Source organism: Lampris incognitus, chromosome 1, assembly GCF_029633865.1.
Source record: "Lampris incognitus isolate fLamInc1 chromosome 1, fLamInc1.hap2, whole genome shotgun sequence".
NCBI lineage: Eukaryota > Metazoa > Chordata > Actinopteri > Lampriformes > Lampridae > Lampris > Lampris incognitus.
Window position 1 is genome coordinate 40,532,347 of NC_079211.1, and position 23,902 is coordinate 40,556,248.

A 23,902-nucleotide genomic window follows, 5' to 3' on the forward strand; every position below is an offset into this window, starting at 1 on the left:
GGGGGTGGAGCAGCGACCGGGACAGCTCAGAAGACTGGGGTAATTGGCCAACTACAATTGGGAGAAAAAGAGGGGGAAGAAGCCACACAAAAAAAATAACTTTATAGATCCCCGGGGTAATAGGGTTTGGAGTATCCAACAACACTAACTGACCTCATGACACTGTGAGTTTGTTATTTGGATGAAAACATCAACCAAAATGGCACATCATGTTATTTGGCTTGAGCAAACCAGATTGTTATCCAGCTTCCTTTGGTTCATCAATCACAGAATTATCATCTACCATGCTGTGCTTAAACTGTGCATTCGGACAAAGACACCAACATGGCCGAACAGCAGGAGAAGAAATAAGAGTAAACAGGCCTGAGGTTCGGCGTTTGCCAGCAATCCCGGCAGCAGGAAGACAAAAGAGATGAGCTTCAAAACGAGGGGCAGAGGCTCTGATGGAATCTGCCGAGACATGTTGTTCCCTTTCTCTGCTGAAACTAGTAGCGAGGCCAAATAATTACATGGGCCCTTGTTTGCTTATCACAGTTTTTCCTTGGAGTTTTAATTTATCTCAGCCAATTTTAAGGCCGTTGTCAGACTGCTTGCATTAGTTTGGTTTTCATGTTTCTTTTTTTGGAAATGTTTGGTCTGTTTTTATTTCTATTCAAGACATAGGCCAAGTATGTCATTGACCGTGCCTGGAACTATTGGGATATGTTGGCAGTGGGTGTGCAGTGTTAATTTTGATATGGTGTCTTCAGATGGCAACAGCTGATCTTGTCTAAAAGAAGTCATTTGTTGCCGTTGTGCGTGCAAATCGTTTCTGGATGGATGCATGTTCACAGATGTCAAAATAGTCAGTTTTACAAAATAATAATAATCAGAGCTGAGTAAAAAAAAAAATATTGTCATTGAGCATTAAGATGGATAGTGTGAAGATAAAGAGGGATACCGGTACCAAGGACACTTTGACTTTCTCACTTGCAGCTATGGAAACGTCAAATTAAATCTGTCGAAATGAAGCGTTATGTCAGTTGTATCCAGTGCATTCCAGAGTTTAATTTTTAGAAAATTTGAACATCCAGTGGTGCGCACACCTAACACTTGATGTTAATTATTTTATAAAGTTGATTCTGGAGTGGTTTTCAGCACTGTTGGACTGGCAGTGAGTCTGTACTCAGTAGTGATCATCTGGCAGCAGCAACCATCTGGAAGTCCAAACAGGGACAACCACTATAGTTTGATCTACAGTTAGGCCTGCTCTGAAATCTAGCCTCTATATTTTCAATCCTTATCCTGGTACTTTAAGGCCTTGCATCTAAAGGAGACCTTCTCCAGGAAAACAGCGTTTGCACCAAGGCAAAGAAGGGACAGTGCTTACATAATGCTGTGCAAAAAAAAAAGGTACTACGCAATGGAAGAAGACACTCGGCAGTTTTTGTTGCACAATGAGTTAATTATTTATTGTACTATAATTACCTTCATGATGCAAAGTGAAATAAACTGGGGGTCTGTCTTATCAATACGATTGCCAAAGTTAATTTTCATTTGTTTTCCTTTTCCTTTTGTTTCCTTTCAGGTCCCACCCCTCCTTCGTCCTTAGTTTAGTTTAGTTTAGTTTATTTAATTTATTTATATCAGGGACCATGTATAAAATACATTAATCACAAACAAAGAAAAAAAGATGCTTTGTACCAGATTTAGCTACGAGCTAATTTCCATCAGATCATCCAGAAGAGGATGTATTTTCTGCAGCAACTGAGGAAGTTTGGTCTCCCACAGGAGCCGTTGAGCCAGTTCTACACCACAGGCATCGCACCTGTCCTGTGCACATCCATCACGGTCTGGTTCGGAGCAGCCACAAAACAGAATAGGAGCAGTAAGGACTGCAGAAAACATCACTGGGTCTCCCCTGCCCGCCCTGCAGGACTTGTACACCTCTGGAGCCAAGAAACAGGCAGGCAGAATCAGCACAGACCCCCCCCCCCCCCCACACACACACACACACACACACAAACACACACACACCCAGGACAGACATAGGAAGTTTTTTCCCCACAGGCCGTCTCACTCATGAACACTTAATAGCATGGCACAGAAATTGACAGTTATTATGTTAACATGACACTTTATAAATAACCCCCCACCCCCCCCCCCTTGGTCAAGATGTCTCACACAGCTACTATGTGCACTACCTCTTTAAACCAGATGTGCAATACAAATGTACAACTACTGTATACCGGTTGTAAATTATTAACGTTATTGTTGTTATTGTTATCTTATTACATGCGCATGAGCATGTTGTAATTATATATAATTATATAGTATATAAATAGATGAATATATAGTATATATTAGTGCATAATATAATATATAAGTATAATAAGTTATAAATTATTCAGCCATAACAAAACTCTATATAGTTGTGACATACCTTGTTGTGCATACATATTTACATCCAGTATTCTATTTATTTTTCCATTTATTTCTTTTGTCTTTCCTTTTTGTTGCTTTTCTTTTTCTGTTTTTGAGTGACATATGTAAGTACTAGAAGCTACTGTAAACTGGAGTCAAATTCCTTGTATAAGCCCACTTGGCCAATTAAGTTGATTCTGATTTGTAGTCCCTGGGCAGGTGAACAGAAACTATAAAACACAGAGCAAAACCCATCATCTCCACTACAAATGGACCAACCTATCTCTCTCTCACACACACACACACACACACACACACACACAAACAAACAATAACATTTCATAGAAATAAACCCAAAGCAGAATACCAATATCAAAATATTACATACAAGTGCATCTCAAAAAATTAGAATATTGTGGAAAAGTTTATGATTTTCCGTAATTTAATTCAAAAAATGAAACTTTCATATATTCTAGATTCATTACACATAAAGTGAAATATGTTAAGCCTTTTTTGTTTTAATCTTGATGATTATGGCTTACAGCTCATGAAAATCAAAAATCCATTATTTCAAAATATCAGAATATTAAATAAGACCAATCAAAAAAAGGATTTATAATACAGAAATGTCGACCTTCTGAAAAGCATGTTCATTTATGCACTCAATACTTAGTCGGGGCTCCTTTTGTGTGAATTACTGCATCAGTGCGACGTGGCATGGAGGCAATCAGCCTGTGGCACTGCTGAGGTGTTATGGAAGCCCAGGTTGCTTTGATAGCGGCCTTGAGCTCGTCTGCATTGTTGGGTCTCTCATCTTCCTCTTGACAATGGTTTAGGTCAGGCGAGTTGGCTGGCCAATCAAGCACAGTAATACCATGGTAGTTTTGGCACTGTGGGCAGGTGCCAAGTCCTGCTGGAAAATGAAATCAGCATCTCCATAAAGCTTGTCAGCAGACGGAAGCACGAAGTGCTCTAAAATCTCCTGGTAGACGACTGCATTGACTCTGGGCTTGATGAAACACAGTGGACAAACACCAGCAAATGACATGGCACCCCAGATCGTCACTGACTGTGGAAACTTCACACTGGACTTCAAGCAACTTGGATTCTTTGCCTCTCCACTCTTCTTCCAGACTGTGGGACCTTGATTTCCAAATGAAATGCAACATTTACTTTCACCTGAAAAGATGAAAGTAAATGCTTTGAGAATGTTGATTGAGAAGTATAGAGAAGGCCAGAAAGAGTTGCATTGTGTCTTTGTAGATTTAGAGAAAGCATACGACAGGGTGCCGAGAGAGGAGGTGTGGTATTGTATGAGGAAGTCAGGAGTTGCAGAGAAGTATGTAGGAGTGGTGCAGGACATGTATGAGGGAAGTGTGACAATGGTGAGATGTGTGGTTGGAAGGACAGATGGGTTCAAGGTGGAGGTGGGATTACATCAAGGATCTGAGCCCTTTCTTGTTTGCAATGGTGATGGACAGGTTGACGGACAAGATTAGGCAGGAGTCTCCATGGACGATGATGTTCGCAGATGACATTGTGATCTGTAGTGAGAGTAGGGTGCAGGTTGAGGAGAGCCTGGAGAGTTGGAGGTATGCACTGGAGAGAAGAAGAATGAAAGTCAGTAGGAGCAAGACGGAATACCTATGCGTGAATGAGAGGGAGGACGGTGGAATTGTCAGGATGCAAGGAGTGGAGGTGACGAAGGCGTATGAGTTTAAATACTTGGGGTGAACTGTCTGAAGTAACGGGGAGTGCAGTAGAGAGGTGAAGAAGAGAGTGCAGGCAGGGTGGAGTGGGTGGAGAAGAGTGTCAGGAGTGATTTCCGACAGAAGGATACCACCAAGAGTTAAAGGGAAGGTTTACAGGATGGTTGTGAGACCAGCTATGTTATATGGTTTGGAGACAGTGGCACTGACGAAAAGACAGGAGGTGGAGCTGGAGGTGGCAGAGTTGAAGATACTAAGATTTTCACTGGGAGTGACGAAGAAGGACATGATTAGGCATGATTATATTAGAGGGACCACTCAAGTTGGACGGTTTGGAGACAAAGCAAGAGAGGCAAGATTGAGATGGCTTGGACATGTGTGGAGGAGAGATGCTGGGTATATTGGGAGAAGGATGCTCAATATGGAGCTGCCAGGAAAGAGGAAAAGAGGAAGGCCAAAGAGGAGGTTTATGGATGTGGTGAGGGAGGACATGCAGGTGGCTGGTGTGACAGAGGAAGACACAGAAGACAGGAAGAAATGGAAATAGATGATGCGCTGTGGTGACCCCTAATGGGAGCAGCTGAAAGTAGTAGTAGACTTTCATCTGAAAAGAGGACTTTGGACCACTGACAAACGGTCCAGTTCTTTTTCTCCTTAGCCCAGGTAAGACGCTTCTGACGTTGTCTCTGGTTCAGGAGTGGACTTGACACTAGGAATGCGACACTTGTAGCCCAGTTCCTGGAAACGTCTGTGCGTGGTGGCTCTTGATGCACTGACTCCAGCCTCAGTCCACTCCTTGTGAAGCTCCCCCAAGTTCTTGAATTGGCCTTGCTTGACAATCCTCTCAAGGCTGCGGTCATCCCTGTTGCTTGTGCACCGTTTCCTACCACACTTTTCCCTTCCAGTCAACTTTCCATGGCTATGCTTTGATACAGCACTCTGTGAACAGCCAGCCCTTTCAGCAGTGACCTTCTGTGGCTTATGGGGTATTGTCAAGAGGAAGATGAGAGACCCAACAATGCAGACGAGCTCAAGGCCGCTATCAAAGCAACCTGGGCTTCCATAACACCTCAGCAGTGCCACAGGCTGATTGCCTCCATGCCACGTCGCACTGATGCAGTAATTCACACAAAAGGAGCCCCGACTAAGTATTGAATGCATAAATGAACATACTTTTCAGAAGGTCGACATTTCTGTATTATAAATCCTTTTTTTGATTGGTCTTATTTAATATTCTGATATTTTGAAATAATAGATTTTTGATTTTCATGAGCTGTAAGCCATAATCATCAAGATTAAAACAAAAAAGGCTTGACATATTTCACTTTATGTGTAATGAATCTAGAATATATGAAAGTTTCATTTTTTGAATTAAATTACGGAAAATAATAAACTTTTCCGCAATATTCTAATTTTTTGAGACACACCTGTATATCCAAAGTTATAAAAACAGGTCGTCAAAATGTCAAATTAATGCTAACAAGACTGGCAACTTAAAATCCATTTTTTAACTTCACGGGAGAAAATATGGAAATATGTGCAGGTTTTCGTATTCAGCTTATTCCATTCTTTTAATGGCTTTAAAGGAAAAAGCAGATTGTGCAAAGGCGGAGCCTCATTCAGGGATGCTATATAATCTCCCACTGAATCAGACCTCGAAGCTCTGCTCATTTGGTCTGTTTGTCCTTATTGGTTGTTGGAACTATACGTGACATTGATGTGCTGCTTGCTTTGGCAAAAAGTTGAAATTATTTCAACTTTGGAAAGAGACAGCACACTCACATGGACTTGGTGGTCAGGTCCATGCATTGGGTCAAGAACACTCAAAGTGCAACCATCCTATACACACATTAGTACAGGTGGCTCTGCTTTACATACGTATGTCTCTGACTGACATATGGCTTTATGCTAAGCTTATCAGCAAGCATACAGAGCTCAAAGAACATGACTGTAGGGCCCTATGGTATCTCCTCTTCTTCTTCTTCTTCTTCTTCTGCTTCTTCTTCTCCTTCTCCTCCTCCTTCTTAGTCTTCTTATTCCTCTCCTTCTTCTTCTTCTTCTTTTCTACGTACTACTAACCTGTCTGGGGTTTGTATAAACGACGTCAGACTACTGTCATAAATCTACTGTCCAATTATTAGCGAGTGTGTGTTATCTAGGGAACATGATCTTTAATCATGGCAGTGTGGATTATTTTTTTCAGAAGACATTAGTTTGACTAATGTCTTCTACATTTTGATAATAGCATTAGTTGAAACTTAAACTTAAAATCTTGAAGATTAACATGCAAAAAAAAGTCCTATCGCTGGCTTAAGGATAGTTTTTCCACAAACATCTAAATCATGTATTCGTGAAAGCATTTGCTCATTTTAATGTTGGGACTGTTGATATGACGCATAGGTTTTTAATTTCTTCACTTTAGCAGCTGAATGCAGAAGAAGGTGGTTCATTATGCCTTTACAAACTGATATGGCAGAACAAGCTTGTAAAAGACCTTTATAGACAGCCAAAACCTGGATTCAAACATGTTTTTTGTTTCATTTTAAGCGTTGACACAACAGCACTGGCAACTCTGTTCCATTTTGAATGGATCTCTGGACTATTAGGGATCGAACAATCTGGCAATCATTACTAATCACCACAGTTGTTGGCAGGTTTGACAAAAACAAAGATTTTGAGGGCTGTAACTTTAAGCATGTTTTGTTGATCGCACCACTCATAGGCACTACTACAGTATTGTGCAATAATGAGCATTTAGAGCCATCTTACTGGACAGCAAGTGGAAATTCCTATGCATATGTATTTTAATGATGTTTAGACTAATGGAATTCAAATGGAATATTTTGAGAACCAGCCTGAATGATGCAAATGAATCTGAATGAAACACACCAAAGACATCCAAGGCTTAGCTCTTTTCATGTGTTGATAAAAGCCTGATGAAACGGTGACTGTTTATCCAGTCTTTCCTCCAACAAGTGTCATTGCCTCCCACGGTCACGGTGGCACATAAGGCTTTACTGCAATGTAATGTCAGCGAAACACTGTTAGTATGCAAAGCAGTTCCCTTTTATCCTAAATGATCATCCCAGCTATCACCAGCCAAATGTTAGATTTCTAAGTGAAACATTAACAATAGGCGGTATTACCCCAGTGCATTCAAAATGTCAGTTGCTGGATAATTTATTTTCCTTCTCACACTCTCTCAACTAAAATGACTAAGTGCATTGCCTTTAAGTTTGACTACACAGTGGGCTCGCTTTTAGTCACAATGTCCTTAAGCCTAATGTGTCCGCCCACCTCCACCCCAACCCAGTTCAGAATAACCTATTCAGAATAACCTATTTAAAAGCATGATTAGGATTGCAACAAGCATACGTCAGGGGGAAAAGAAAAAGCAAAGGATTAAAGTAGCACAAGACGCCTTCTTTGCTTTAACTTATCATTATGAAGTAAATGTTGCTCACACAATGCAATGGCTATAGAATAATGACACCATCAGCGTCCAGACTGGTTCCCTACAAGCCTCGCTTTCAGCCTTATGAGGAACCAAATACTGTCAGCAGCCGGGTACGGTCTCGCTGGAAAATGAAGACTTGAATTATGGCACAAAGGAAGTGCGTCAACCGCACGAAGGAAGTGCGTCAACCATTGCGCAACCAAAATAGGAAAAGGACGGCGCTTTTGTTTTTCCCACTATCGATCCCCAGAAATGGCGGACAGTGGAACAACCGAAGTGACAGTGGAAACTCTACCCAGCAAGAGAAAAAGAACCGCGCCGATGGAGGAGGCAAAGAAGGTGAAGAGGGAGAGGGATAGAAACAGTTAAAACAAGCGTGACCCTCGGACATCACGCAACGGAGAGGGCTCCGGTGTTGCGGCAAACCCTGTTTCCCCGTCAGGATCAGTTTCCACCGAGCAGGACAAACGCATTCGCATGGAAACAGGTTAGCTATCTGTTACGATTAGGTTCAGGTAAGCATTAGGTTAAACTTGGGGTTAGGTGGAGGTTAAGTTGAGGTTAGGTTAAGCTTAATTACGCGTTTTGGTGTTGTGTCGAACTCTGGGTAGGGGGAAACAGATCTCGACGGGGAAACAGAGTTCGAGAGGGGGTTCCAAACCTACATCCAGTCGGCATTCTTTCTCCTGGAGCAGTAAGTAACACAACCTGCCTACTTAATAACACGACCGGATGTTTTAGTCTGCCTTTATCATAGCACTGAGATCGGAGTTTCTAGTTCAAATTAGGATTCGTATGGTTGTGTAAACTACTAATAAGACACGTTAGCCCCTAGCTAACGGGTCTGACCCTTTAGCCGAGCGGTTAGCGCTGTCGCCTTGTGGTGCAGTACACCGCGTATCGAATCCCGCACCGGGCAAGAAAATAAGCGGTTACGGTTGCTCCTTGCTTTGGACAGCAGCCAGGCTGAAAATAAACAAAAAGCGCTTCGGTTTTCTACGACAGCGGCGCAGACAATAAAAATGCTTAGAAATGCTGCAAGGGGGAAAGCTGAAAAGTGTCTACAACCGCTTTAACTGATATATGGCAAAAGCCTTCCTGATTCTGCCACAATGAAGCGTTCCCCTTGACAAATATGACTTCTATTTGGACTGCAAATACGAAGTATATATGACCGAGTACAAAATATCCTAGTAAGAAAAAGTGAGTATCACATAGTTGTTGAAATTTTGTTTTTGTACTGGACCAAACACTGTGAGATTTTACTGTAGCACAAGTGGTTTTAGACTGATTTGACCCGAAAGGGCAGAGCTGCAAAACATTAGAAAAAATGCAAACCCTGGTTTTTAAACAGAAATTCAATAATACGTCTGAAGCACTTTGGGAACCAAATTATCTAATTTCAATTTTATTCAAATAATAATAATTTATTCAAATGATTTTAAAACGTCTACTCCCAAATGGGCTTTCCAAATACATGTGATTAAATCACAAGATAACGCCTGTTTGGTTTTTTTTTTTAGATTTTGTCATGTGGAAACTAAGACTGCTATATGATTGCTCTGATAAAAATACATAAAAAGATCTGCAGCTAAAACTTGAGCTGTTTAACACAAGGGGTAGTAATATCTTAGTATGGAATGCAATGAGAATTTCACAAAGACCGTTTTCAGCCTCTCATCAGGCCCCATGACTTTTAGGGTGAAAGAAAAAGTATTTCATCAATTAATCTGACATGACTTTAGTATAGGTTTACATGCATTTATTCAGCATTGCCTTAATTTGTATTCACACAGTTCCACGGGGTTTCAGCTTGGAGCTGCCCGGTACAACCAGTCATCTACTGTCGACCAATTGAGCTGCTGCATTGGAGCAGTCAAGGGTTAAGGGCCACTTTGACGGCGATGGCTGTGTGTGTGTGGGGGGGGGGGGGTTAGCAAAAACGACGTTTTTCCAGCCAGCACAGGGATTTCAGTCTGCAACTTAACCATCTGAGCGAGTTAGTGCCAGTACGTCTTTAGAGCGTCGCACTGGTGCCATTTTTTTTACATGGTGACTCATGATGATATTGTTTATTCATACGCAAGATGATATGTATCTCTTGTACACCGCTCCAACTTCTCCCCTGCCACCTGCCAACCCTATACACGCCACATGCACATGCACACTTAGCTTGCATGCAGACTGAAAATCAATTGCTCACTGCCTGTCACTTCAGAATGCTACCTGTCACTGATGCAAACCATGCACGGCCGGAGACGACTCTTCAAGCCCAAGTGGTCCTCTTGCTAAGCTCTTGGCCTACTGACCCCAGAGCAGTGACACCAGTGACCCCGGGGGGGAGAGCTGGTTAATCCAGCACAGGGAAGGGCATTAGAGGTCAAGTCACCTTAAATAGTTGTTGCAGAGAGAGAGAGTGAGAGTGAGAGCGAGAGTGAGAGAGCGAGAGAGAGAGGGGGGGGGGAGTATGTGTGTGTTTGGTGGGAGGGGTTGAGGAGGGAGAGAATAACAAAAGGGAGAGTGTGTGAGAGAGTGGAACTGGAAGGGTGAGGGTTGATTGAAGGGGGGCATTTGACAGCAGTGAAAGAGGAAGCATAATGGCAGAGCAGACCTCACTGGCTCACACACTAGTCCGTAACAGAAATACAAACCAGTTCACCTAAACTGAACTTTTCCAATCGAAATACTGTGGTAAAGACATAATCCATCATATTTGGATTATAATGGAGATGTCCACTTTTGGCGAGCACAGCGCAATTCATACCAAAGTGAAGCCAACCACTTTTGGATGCTTTATTTGGCTTATAAGATGGATAGCTTTAGGTGTATCAAAACTGTGGCGTAAGACACACTTTCTGTCTGTAGTTCATAATCTGAATGTTTTCCCCATTAGCAGCCTGCAATGGAGACGACACTCACAGTAGGTTTTATCTTTTTATGTTGTTGAGTGTGTAAAAATGCCAGAGCTGAAAAATAAAACTAAAGATTAGTACTGTAAATGTCATGTGATTTTTCTTGACACCATTTTTTTTAAAGCAGTATGACCTTTAACTCAGCGTCTCCTGTATTTACAAAGAAGGAAATTGGCATTAAAAAAATCATTTGGATACTGGCATCAAAGTCAAAGGCATTGGTATGTGTACCAGTATCAGGTTTTTTTTCAATGACGCCCAGCCCTGCAAGGTACTGACAAAAATGCAGCCAGTACTAACACAGGTTGCATCGTTCTCGTTTTGACTGCTAGCGATGGGCTTCGGCCAAAAAGGCAAGACTGGGCAACACCAAGACGGACCAAGAGATGACAGTTATTACTCCTTCACTGTAAAAACTGGCAATGAGTACAAGGCGAGCGAGTGATTAACTGCCCATTTGGGCTCACCAGCATTCTTTTACAAGGCTTACAGTGGCAAAGATGACAAATAGCCATGTTGCTTGAATTTTACTTCAATTACAGACACTCAGAGGATGATAGAGAGTGTGAGTTATTGCTACTCTTCCATTACCTTGAAGAAACAGACTTCTGACAGACCTCTCCAAAGCAAGCTGACCTGTCATATATGTTCTGTTTGGTTGCTTGAAGTAGGCCTTTGTACATACATACATGTGTATGTACAACTACACAGTGGAGAGTCTGCAAATTTAGTCACAGGTGTGGTAATGGTGAAACTCCTTTTTTGCCTCACATTTTTGATAACCACTTTGTCATGACCGTATCACAACCAAGGAAGATGTGAGCTTTTGATCTACAAACCCCTTATTAGGCCCACATCTGTAAAATAGACAATTAATAAGCTATGATGGCCCAGTACAGAAAGTACACCCATAAAACAACCTGGTTCCTTACTGTTGTGAGAATAAATACGGGTCAGTGACCTGCCATATGAATTTTTGTGTCCATAAGCAGGAATCAGGACCCAGGAATCAGGATCACTTTATTTGTCATTTCAATTCATGTACGCAAGTACATGAAATGAAACGAAATGCTGTTTCCCCCAGCCCACAGCAGTGCAACACAAAGACAAAAACACATATCCAAAAACTACAAGAACTACGAGAACAAAAATATCCAAAAATCACTGTCCAGGGGAATGAACACTAGCCAGGATGACTGTTGAAACTGCCGGTCTGCATGGGCTAGCAGTTAGCTTAGCCTGCCCCGCTTCCGCATCCGGTCAGACCGCCCTCGGTGTTTCCTCTTCGGGCACAGCTCCAGGCAGGGGGTGTGTTCCTTAGGCCCACCGGACGCAGCAGACCAAGCTCTCCCAGCCAATCCAGTGCCAGCTCTCCCAGCCAGACACCCTCAACACACCTCCCCACACTCCACACGACGACATCAAAAACACCACAGTCAACGCCAATGGTCTGCATGAGCTAGCAGTTAGCTTAGCATGCCCCGCTCCTGCCTCCTGTCAGACCGCCCTCGGTTTTACCTCCTGGGGCACAGCTCCAGGCAAGGCCGTGGTCCAGCACCACTATCCCAGCCATCAAACGAAGACACAAACTTAGATGCAGACGTGGACAAAGACACTGCATGGACTGGGTGAGGCCGCTGCAAATGTGAATTCACGCTGCCATCTTCCCACACTGGTACTGGGTGAGGCCACTGCAAACGTGAATTTGCGCCGCAATCTTCAAGCAATAAATTAATTTTAATTATTATCAATCTGTAAATTTGACATGAATTCATGGAGGGAAGTTTGATTAGATAAGTGCTTGTATCAAAAAGTCACATTTTTACATAATTTTATTGTGTTTGAAGTGCCAAAATGTCATTCAGAAACACTGTCTACACTAAAAATCTAGAAACTAAAAAAAGTTATTATAAATTGTATAGGTAGACTTACCACAAAAAAGGCAAGTAAATACTCCTGGCATAATTGAATAAAATGTATTTACAATATAAAAGAATGGTCAAGATTTTTTTCATTCTAAAATATTAAAAAATGAAAGGATCCTTTCTCCACAAATTCAAATGTCATTCAGCAACATTAAATCCCCAGATCAGCATCAGTCATGTCACATGATCAGGGCCATGTGACAGCTGGTTACATTACAATGAGGACCCCTGAGGGTCACTACAAGGGGACGAACACAAGATGAGCAATTCACTTGTACATTTTTGATCATTTCACCTTTTTGCTCTCTGGTACAAAGTGGCAAAAATTTGTCTGTCATTCGGGAAACATGCCTAGAAAGCGATAATAAACTTATTTTACGAAAAAATACTTTACTGCATAGAAAAAAATAATGATTAAAAGTTAAGTTAAAAGTCCTGTTACAGATGATTATATGTACAAAATTTGTCATCCAGCAACAGGGTCACATGATTCAGAAACACAAAGTTTAGTTGTTTCACCAAGACGTCATCCATGTTACCCAATGGCTGAATTCATGATTTTTATGTATCGTTTTACATCTTGGTAAATAATTTTACACAGTATTCATATTTAATGTACAACATTTAAAGATAAAATTCTATTTTAATCAATTTTACAATTTTTCAGGCTGTGACGTATATATCCAGAAACAGTTTGGTCAAACTCAGATAGACGACTTGACGTCTAGGTCTTTCTCTCCTTACAATGTCCTGACATTTTAAGGTAGCCCTTGATATTGTGTGTGTCTGTATGTGTGCACTGAGTGCATATGTGTGTGTGTGTGTGTGTGTGTGTGTGTGTGTGTGTGTGTGTGTGTGTGTGTGTGTGTGACAGAGAGAGAGAGAGAGACAAAAAGTGGGACAGAGATTAAGTAAAATGTCCTGGAATGGTTTTGGTTTGCAGCAATACACAATACCATCAATACCATCCATCCATCCATTATCCAAACCGCTTATCCAGCCCTCAGGGTCATGGGGATCCTGCAACCTATCCCAGCAGTCATTGGGCGGCAGGCAGGGAGACACCTGGACAGGCCGCCAGGCCATCACAGGGCCGACACACACACACACACACACATTTACACCTAGGGACAATTTAGTCCAGCCGATTCACCTGACCTACATGTCTTTGGACTGTGGGAGGAAACTGGAGCACCCAGAGGAAACCCACGCAGACACAATGTCAGTAATATGCAATACAAAGATGTGCAGCATTACGCCTCCAGCCTACATAATGATTAGGGTTGCACAATATGTCATTTCAGCATCATCATCGCAATGTGCAATAGTCATATTGCAGGATATGCGGTGTGAAGTAAGGTAAACTAACACCTCATGCTGCAACTTTTTGCTGCTTGATACCAAAGGAAAACTCACACAGTTCTCATTTTCCATGACTAATCTACAAAAGAAGTCTGTCTGATATAACATAATTTACTCCGATGTAAAGGTTATTGGATACAGTTTGTCAACCACGACCTGAAAATGAGCGAGGAACAGGAGAAAAACACTGAATATTTTGTTGCAAAGAGAAAAGCAGCATCAGTTGTATGGAAATATGTCAGTTAAAGGATGATGTTGACCAAAAACAGGTACGTTGTCAACAGTGCCTTGCAAGTATTGCCACAACACACGGCAACACAGCTAATTTGTTTGATCATTTAAATCGGCACCACAAAGCTCTGTATGACTAGTGCAAAGCCAGATCTGAATGCTATCCAAAGATTAAAAATATATATATATTTCGGATGCTTTTACTAGTGTTACACCATATGAGAAGGGGTCCAAATGGCAGAGAGAAATCACTGATGCAATAACTTTTCACCTCATGAAAGACATGGTACCAATTAACACAGTTACCAAAGAGGCATTTAAAAATATGATTCAGTCGCTTGATGATGAACAGTATGTAATGCTATCATGCACATATTTTTCTCAAGTTGCCATCCCAGAGCTGTACGAGAGATGTAAAGCAAAAGTTAAAACATAGCCGTTACAAGTTAAATATTATGCAGCTACAACAGACTTGTGGTCCAGCCGGGCAACAGAGCCCTACGTAAGTCAGACCAGCCACTTTTTCCGACTGAAAACTCACTGTTTGCGAAAGGCATTTTTCCCAGAGGATCATACAAGTGAGAACCTCGCAATGGGGATGAGAGAAGTGTTGGCTGCTTGGGGTCTAGATGAGAAAAGTCAAGCCGTATAACAACAGACAATGTGGTGAAGATGGTGAAGGCTGCCAGCCTGAACAAGTGGACCAGGCCTCAGTGCTTTGGCCACAAAACTGCATCTTGCAGTTGGTAAGTTCTGCCCATGCTATAACCTATTTACTAAACTGTGTTACTTAATCTGTCTTGAAATACAATAGTTTTCTTCAATTTAACCAGTTTCATAAATGTTAGCTTTGTAAGCAATTTATTGTTAAAGGCCTAATTAATCCTAATTTTTTTAAAATGGCACACTAAACTGGAAGGCAAACCACTAATGTAAAGTATGGGGCTGGAGAGAGATGAAGGATACAGACTGTCAGGCTGATAGTCTGAGCTCTGGATGCCAGGACTGATAACCTCTGGCATTAATGTGACATTTTTAAATATCCTATTAAGACGTGGAGGATGCAGGCGTACTGTATCCATGATAAATCTATTATGTGATTTAATACTATTAGTGGAAACGCTTCATGCATGTTATTTATCATTAGAGAGCTTAGACTCTCATCTGTTTGGCAGTCTTGGCCATTTTGCAGTATTGGCCATTTTCTCCTATGTGAAGCCAGTTCTTCACCTCTTCAACACTTCAATGCTGCTATTACAAGAGGAAGACAGACCTGACCAAGTCCTTGAAGAATTAGATGTTGGACTAAATCAACAAGAAATATAAAGATGAAGCTACTCAGGAGCTGCTAGATGTGGTATCAGTGCAGACAAGCCCCAAGTCAAGGCCAGTGTGACATCAGAGATGATGGAATGCCAGGAGACATCAAGTTGCAGCACTGAAGTGGAGCCCAAAGTTGCTGATACATCCCAAGCAAAGAGACCCAAGAAGTCCTTGGGAAGTTTCTTTAAACAGAGCGGAGCTACAGCAAAGTGATTCCTCTCTGACCCTTAAGGATGCTGTGGAAGCAAAGTTAAACAACTACCTGCCAAAGACAAAGAGGAACGCTTATGTATGTAATGAATGTGTGGGATGTGCCTGAGAGAGTGTTGAAGGAGGTGGAAAGAATGGTGAGTGAGTTTCTGTGGGATGGGGAGTTGGGATAGCAAGGGAGGTGACGAAAAATAAGTATGAAGAGGTAACACGGGGATTCGATCCGGCGATCCCCATGTTGGTAGGCAACGGAATAGACTGCCACGCTACCCGGACGCCCCCTTACAATGTCTGTTTAAAAAAGGGGTGGGGGGCATCCAGGTAGCATAGCGGTCTATTCTGTTGCCTACCAACATGGGGATGGATCACCAGTTCGAATCCCCGTGTTACCTCCGGCTTGGTCGGGCGTCCTTACAGACACAATTGGCCGTGTCTGCGGGTGGGAGGCCGGATGTGGGTATGTGTCCTGGTCGTTGCACTAGTGCCTCCTCTGGTTGGTCGGGGCACCTGTTCAGCGGGGAGAGGGAACTAGGGGGAACAGCGTGATCCTCCCATGCGCTATGTCTCCCTGGCAAAGCTCCTCACTGTCAGGTGAAAAGAAGCAGCTGACAACTCCACATTTATCAGAGGAAGCATTTGGTAGTCTGCAGCCCTCCCCAGCTCAGCAGAGGGGGTGGAGCAGCAACTGGGACAGCTTGGAAGAGTGGGGTAATTGGCCGGGTACAATTGGGGAGAAAAACGGGGAAAAATCCAACAACAAAAAAAAAGGTGAAGAATTTAGTTTGTAGCACCAGTTGTGATGAAATGGACTGAATTCCTTCGGTCAGCTATGTTGAATTTAGGCTCTTGAAGATAATAAAAAAGTTACATGGAAAATAATGAAGCAATTAAGACCACATAATTCATTATTCTCTTGACATGTATCATAATTTTACCCTCGCAATTATATATGTGTATGTGTATATTGTTTTTGGTTTTTTTTTTCACATTCTGCATCCCTGGTTGAATGAGTGAACCTCTTTGTATGTTGCTAAGTTTGTAAATAGTTCATTAAAAAAAAGACGAAGAGGAAGAGCCACATGCATAGTGGAAAACAGAATGACTTTTCCACGATTCGCCAAGCTTGCCTGCATGCATCAAGTATCAATGCATTCCTGCAACAAGCTCCTCTCAGAGAGGCTTTCCACTGCAAGTGGCAACATCATCACTTACCAACGTTCTTGTCTCGTGCCTGCAATGGTGGATAGTAGGGCTGTTACCTCTTTTTGGGCTTCGAATATTCGGCAGCAAGTATTCGATGGTATTTGAAGCTTTGCTACGACAGTGGGGGGACTTTTTGAACATCTTGCCAAACTAGCTCTAAGTCACATCATATGACGTTGCATTGAGTGTAGAAGAGACGAGAGCTGGTGTGCTATGTTCACATGGACACCGGATGTCATTGTGGATGACAGCAGGACGGTAAAATCAGATGACACCGGCAGACGGCACTGCCATCCAAAGTTAAAGTAGTTAGGTAGTTGTTCTTTATTTCTACACAAAGTAAAACACAATGTTTACTACTTTCCTATTTAAAAAAAATATTTTTTTAATTGTGGAATAAAATGCTAAATGACCTATTTTGTCACTCATGTTGATTCCCTAATATGTTAATGAAGCCTCCTTAGCTTAATGGTCTGTTTTAACCTGGAGTACAGAGATATAGCCTCCTGTCATTTCCTGGATCTCTTCTTCATTCAGAAGAGCCCCTTATTTTAGGGTAAGCAACATGCATTATTAATATCATGACATGTTAGATCATTTACTTTAGCCTGAATTGATAGAAGAGTATTATATGAATACAATGGTGTCATGGTGAGTCAGCCAGTGTATTAAACTACCCAAGTTCCCCCTCCAAAATCACTTCAGAAGAACAGTCACAGCCCTCACCTGCTTTTGTGTTTGGTGCGTTGAAACCAATTGTATAGCATTTAAGTTCAAGAAGGGAGGATTCACACTCAAAAAAAAATCCTCAGAGTAAAAATTCATTTTTCAGCTTTTTATCATTCTTATTTTCTATGCAGATGTACTCCCTACAGAATCACCCTAATCATTCTAGAATGATTAATTCTTTCCAAATACAGCTATTCAAGTCACCTGGTGAAAATTCCCGTTTTGTTTTGTTTTTTTTTTCATATTGCAGAAAAAAATATCGCAATGAGTTTTTTTTTCCAATATCGTACAGCCCTAATAACAATGGGTATTAAATTCGCATGAGTATTCCACAAGTTAATCAGATTTAGTATTAAAAGTCAAGGTATATTTGAACCAGCGTATTGGAACGTTTTCTTTTACTATATCTTAGCTACCACCAAAGGAAGCAAGCCAGCAGGACTAATCACTTTCACAACCCGTACATGCAGCCGAGAGGCGAAACAGAAGGACGCAACTAAAGCAAATGGCAGCAGTCATGAAGCTAACCCCGGCATCTACTGATCATTATGAGGAACCCCCTCGACCTGCACCTGATGAACCACTTATAACTCAAAATGATCCATTAAGTGTTGTTTTTAAGTATTCATTTGGCTGTGATTTATTTTTGAGGGATTGCCTTTTCCTATTTTGTGAATATCTGCATCAAGATGTGATTCAGTTTAGATGATGCCATGTGACATTGAATTATTTGCCAACAAGTAAGAATGTCATTCCAGAAAATCACATCATTCAAAAAACCAATGAAATTAGATGTGAAGAAATTTAATTGATCGTGTCTCATCTAAGCTAAGTAGGGCACTCCAGGCATCCCTCTCCCCAGCAACACCTTCCAGTTCCTCCTGGGGGATCCCAAGGCATTCCCAGGCCAGATTGGACATGTAGTCCCTCCAGTGAATTCTGGGTCTACCGCGGGGTCTCCTCCCAGTTGGACATGCCCGGAAAACCTCCAAAGGAAGGCACCCAGGAGGCATCATAATCAGATGCCTGAACCAACTCAACTGGCTCCTTTCGACGCGAAGGAGCAGCGGCTCTACTTCGAGCTCCCTCCGGATTTTCGAGCTCCTCACCCTATCTCTAAGGCTGAGCCCAGACACCCTACGGAGGAAACTCATTTCAGCTGCTTGTATCCGCGATCTCACCCTTTCGGTCACTACCCAAAGCTCATGACTATAGGTGAGGGTTGGAATGAAGATTGACTGATAAATTGAGAGCGTTGCCTTCCGGCTCAGCTCCCTCTTCACCACAATGGTCCAGTACAACGTCCGCGTTACTGCTGATGCTACACCAATCCGCCTGTTAATCTCCCGCTCTATCCTACACTCACTCGTGAACAAGACCCTGAGATACATCCTTCACTTGAGGCGACAGGGGATGAATTGATTGATCATGTATCCCACCAAAACACCTGATGATAATCAAAAATCGTTGATCAATATCAAAGTTTAAGTGTTTCATCATCTTTTTTACCGTAAAACTAGAGAAGTGAGTTCACAAAAGTGGCACTCATCCTAAAGCAATAAATATAAATAATTTTAGTGAAATTGTCTACTGTAATCAATTCTTATTAGTGTGATGATGGATTTCAGTTAAATTGTGATAACAAAATAGTCTTCAAATAGATTTATTTTCCATGACATATGAGAAGTATCGTGTGTGTATGTATGTCGGCCCTGTGTAATGGCCTGGCGGCCTGTCCAGGGTGTCTCCCCGCCTGCCGCTCAACGACTGCTGGGATAGGCTCCAGCATTCCAGCGACCATGAGAGCAGGATAAGCGGTTCGGATAATGGATGGATGGATATGAGAAGTAAAATCTGACAAAAGGCATAAAAAGTACCTAATTTGATAAGACATTAAATTCAAAGTAGACAAGTATCTTGGATAAGCTTAAGAATAATCTCTTACTACATTTTTTATTTTTTGATGTTTTCGAAACCGAAATCATCACTGACTCATACACCTGCTGTGGGCAAATGGGCGTGCTTGGAGTGCCAAACAGTAAAGAAGGCTTTAAAAAGGTTGTTTGGCTGTCAAATCAAGACATTTGAATATGGGATGGTGGCTTGGTTGAGCTCATCCACCCACTGCATTCACCTTCCTATTCCCCTCTGACGCAAAACTGAACTAAGATCAACTTTCAGAAATGTTCAAAATTGAGCAATCTGCCTTTTTCTTTTCTAAAGGGAGAAGTGCAGCCAATACGATACATGGATCTTGCTTGATGTCACGCTGTTTCGGCAATTTTCCTCAGCAGTGCAACCCTTCTGAAGTGGCCGCTTATTCATGTTTTGCTCTGTCAGGCACGGCCCTCTTGGCTCAAGTTGGCTAAAATGACAAGTGTGTCTGGGTAGCACCCATCAACTAGCCAGACACCCGATGCTGTAGACAGCAGATATACAGTCTCAAAATGCACCATGTGACAGCTTAAGTGACATCAGTGTAAAGGCCAATTGCTTACTAATAGAGATACATTGATCAATCGGCCTGTGACCGGAATCGGCCGATCAGTTTCCAGATGTTGACCAGATGATCAGCCATGACCGGTGACCGGCCGGTCAGTTTCAGATATATCTGATTCTGTGCCGGTCAACACACATGTGCCGCGCGATGGTTCATGTTGCACACACGTACGCCAAAACATGTCGCCGAAAACCGTCTTTTACTCTGGGAAAGTAAAACATGTTACATAAAGTGGGATATACTGCAATTCATTTTCAGTTGGATTTTATTTGTACAAAAAAAAAAAACTCTGTCCAGGAGTCCTTATCTTATTTTGAAATTTGAGTGAGAGAGAAGGTCCTGTAATCTGGTGCAGTTTTGGAGAGAAGGTAAAAGTTGTTTAATAGTCAATGTTTTATTATGAACATACAATTGAAATTTCCATTAAAGAAAAGTTATAAAAATGTTTGTGTCTGCTGTCTATAGTAGTTGTTAGAAGAGGAAACAAATCGGAATCAGCCAAAATCGGGAATCGACAGGTCAGACTTTAAAATTTAAAAAAAAAAAAATCAGAATTGGCCAAGAAAATTGCAATCACTGCATCTCTACGAACAGTGTGTGTGTGTGTGTGTGTGTGTGTGTGTGTGTGTGTGTGTGTGTGTGTGTGTGTGATCATGTAGTTTAAGTTCACCATGTGCCTTATTCTCCCCATCTAAACAAAGCACCCCTCAAAAAGAGGTTGTCAAAACCCAAAGAATGAAAACTACTGGATGTTAAACACAGGCTCATTGACATTCTTTTGTTCTCGGTGCTCCACCTGAGTTTGGCTGTGTGCGTGTGTGTGTTTGTGTGTGTACGTGCGCGTGCGTTCTGTCAACACAAAAGCAAGTCAAACCACTTCATTTACACAACCTGTTGAGAGCCTGTTATATGAGATGGTGACAGAAAACGGTCTCAATCAAGCGCCAGATGGCACGGCACAAGCCAGGCCACAGCTCCTCTCCTGCCATCCGGCCTACAGGAATTTCACTCTTGTCAGTTCACAGTTTTGATCTCGCGTGGACTAAATGCAATTTCATTATCATGGATTTCAATGGAGAGGCAATGGACGTGGTGCGTGATCTAATTGTGGTTTCACACTACCAAAAACAACTCTGCATGGTGCCACAGAACGTGGACGGCTCATTAAAGTGGATGAATTACACAGTTACAAAATACAACATCTCTTGAAGCGAACGCCGATTTATTTTTGTACAATCCAAAGAGCTCGACAGGACTTCTGAATCTTGTGTAAAATCACCGTGTTGGATCATCCTTTTATGGGCTAGAAGATGTTGAAAACAACAACTAAACAGTCATCGAAATGAATGACATGCTAGGTGAAATACAGCACTAGCAGACAGGCATTTTTCTAGATTGCTTACGTCTGACCAGGCAGTGTGGACAAGGCAAGACGAAATGCAAGTGCCTGGAATTTGGTCTGTTTTGAGAAAACGATTCTCCCCTGACATGTAACTGGATCTAAAGTGCATGAATTCTCCACCTCACCAGATCACCCTTGTAGATGCTATTTGAAAAATAATTTTTTTCTCTCTCTCTCTCTCTCAAACAAAAAAAAAGATGTCTTGCAATTTGGAAACCACAGGGGTCACTTATGGGATTAGTTTTTGATTATATGGGCAACCCATGGTCCATAAGGGAGAATTATCCTATTGGATTATCCTGTAAACACCCAACAATAATCAGACTGTCCAGCGGCGGGTCTGCATAAAAATGTGGCTGCAAGCTGGACTGTGGCTAGACTTGGAATATTGTATTAATGAATTCCTGACAGACTTTATGACAAAGGTCTAGCCAGCAAGGTCAGAAGAAATGGAGAAGGCCATAATTGGTTTCATCCTCTGTGATTTACACAACTGAGAATCAGAAAATTTTACATTTTCAGGATGCTTGCATAAGGCCAAGCCAGACAAGAGTGCGTGCCCTTAACGTCAGTCTCAACTGGCGAGGTCCACATTGGCCCAGAAAACAGTAGCTGATAAATCTGACCTAAATATGTCTCAAGAAATGTTTCTTACCAAATGTTTTTGGACTTGACACAGCTTGCCCTCTTTAATCCTGGATACGGCTGAAACATAGGTTATTTAGATTTTGAGCGAGATGACGTTTCAGTTCCTCTGAACGCACAGCTTCAAGGTGGGAAGATTTCACAAGCCAACGATGAAACGCCGGGAAACACTGGCTGCAACTGATAAGTTTGTCAGCTCTACCAACCACCAAAGCAATGGACCACCATTTGGAGATTGGGCTTATTCTACGAATATACTTGGCTGGTGACATAGATATAAAAGTGGCTTGCAAATTTGGGATTTCACCGTCCCAGTGTAGGTTGCAATAAGAAAGAAAAAAACTGCTGCCACCAAAGGAGTTCCTATTTCTTTTTAATGGAAGACAGTGGGTTTTCTCCACCTTTCCCCTTCTACCTTGCTGGTCACAAGAGAGACTATTGTCAAACTCTTTAATTGATCAAATGCTTGACATTCTGGCAGTTGTCCCGTGGAGGCTGTCCACCAGTCTAAACAGGCAATCAACACCCTGGTGAGGAATTTTGTTTCCTGGCCCATGATTGGACAGTGTGTGCAGATGTCTTACCCTGCAATACTAGATAGAAAAGGCGAAGATAAAAGGGCTGTGAAATTGAAGGGAAGAAGAAGAAGAAGAAGAAGAAGAAGAAGAAGAAGAAGAAGAAGAAGAAGAAGAAGAAGAAGAAGAAGAAGAAGAAGAAAAAAACCCGTATGATTTCAAAATAACTAAATTACGCGCGGGGATCTGCGGATCTCGTTAGGGGACAGATGCCGCCTCGAGATTTCAGAGTAGTTATAGTGACCCATCAATTACGAAGGGGCTCGGGTTATTACGTTGACGTAGACTGCAATATAGCCACAAAAGCGAAACGTCTCAACGAATAATGAAAAAGTTATGGCTAGTCTCGTCCGTGTCTGCAAAGCAGGGCAGGATGCAGACGTTAAAGTTGATGCCTGGCTACGTAACAACACTCGTATCATATCTGATCGCCATGTACGGGGGGACGGGGGTCGGGCAACCGGCGGCGGGGAGAGAGTTATCGGTGCCGCTTATCACGTTGTTCGGCCCCCTGATTTTACGCAGGAATACGCCGGAGACGATGTCCGGTTAACCCCGCGGAACAGACTTGTTGGCCGAAGCCCCCCCACAATGTCACACAGCCCGCTGCAGCAGTCTAGCGAGGGGCCGACATCCACCCTTAAAATTGCACCAACTTTCCTATCACCCTTCTGATTCAATCAAACCCTCCTGTGGTATGAGCACCCCCCACGAACTTTGGACGGCGGGTAGGAAGAGGGGGTCAGGTTGACGGGGGGGGGGGACCAGTGAGGGCTTCTCCCCCCCCCCCCCAGAACATTCCAGGCAAATGATGGTGGTGATGGTGGTGGTGGGTGGTTTGAAAAACTGGTCTATCGCTCAGAAGAACAACACCATGATGTGTGACAGACAAGCGGAGAGGCGTCTGCTAGCCTCTCTCTGCTAGCTGACACCGAGTGTACCGCATGGTCACATATAAAGCCGCTTATATGAATGCACTTTTCCTTGGGAGAGGGAGAGAGGGGGGAAAAAGCGATCCCGGTGCGCGACTGCAGGGCCCGGCGCCGCCATACACCACCACATAGGCACCCCGAACAACACGTATAGCATGCCCCCCTCCACCAAGCGGAAAAGACAAGCGCAAAAAAAAAATGAACAAGAGCAACGCTGACCATGCTCGTAAACCTCCAACATAACAGATGAGGGTGGCGGGACACGAAGAGAATTTCAAGTGAAACGAACTAACCTGTTTGGGAACAGTGCAGTCCGCTGGATATTGGGTTGAATCCGAGTTAAATCCACTATCAGTAAAACAAAGAGGCGAAAATGTACGGGCG

At 42.5% G+C, this 23,902-nt stretch overlaps 1 protein-coding gene across 2 annotated transcripts in view; it reads right to left on the minus strand.

Annotated features, from left to right (window-relative positions):
- LOC130119319 (polycomb group RING finger protein 3) overlaps positions 1-23,902 on the minus strand; it is a 111,775-nt gene extending 87,873 nt beyond the window's left edge. For both annotated transcript variants that reach the window (XM_056287789.1, XM_056287782.1), the window contains exon 1: positions 23,812-23,902. The gene's annotated coding sequence lies outside the window, so the exon portion shown is untranslated. The remainder of the gene's footprint in view (positions 1-23,811) is intronic.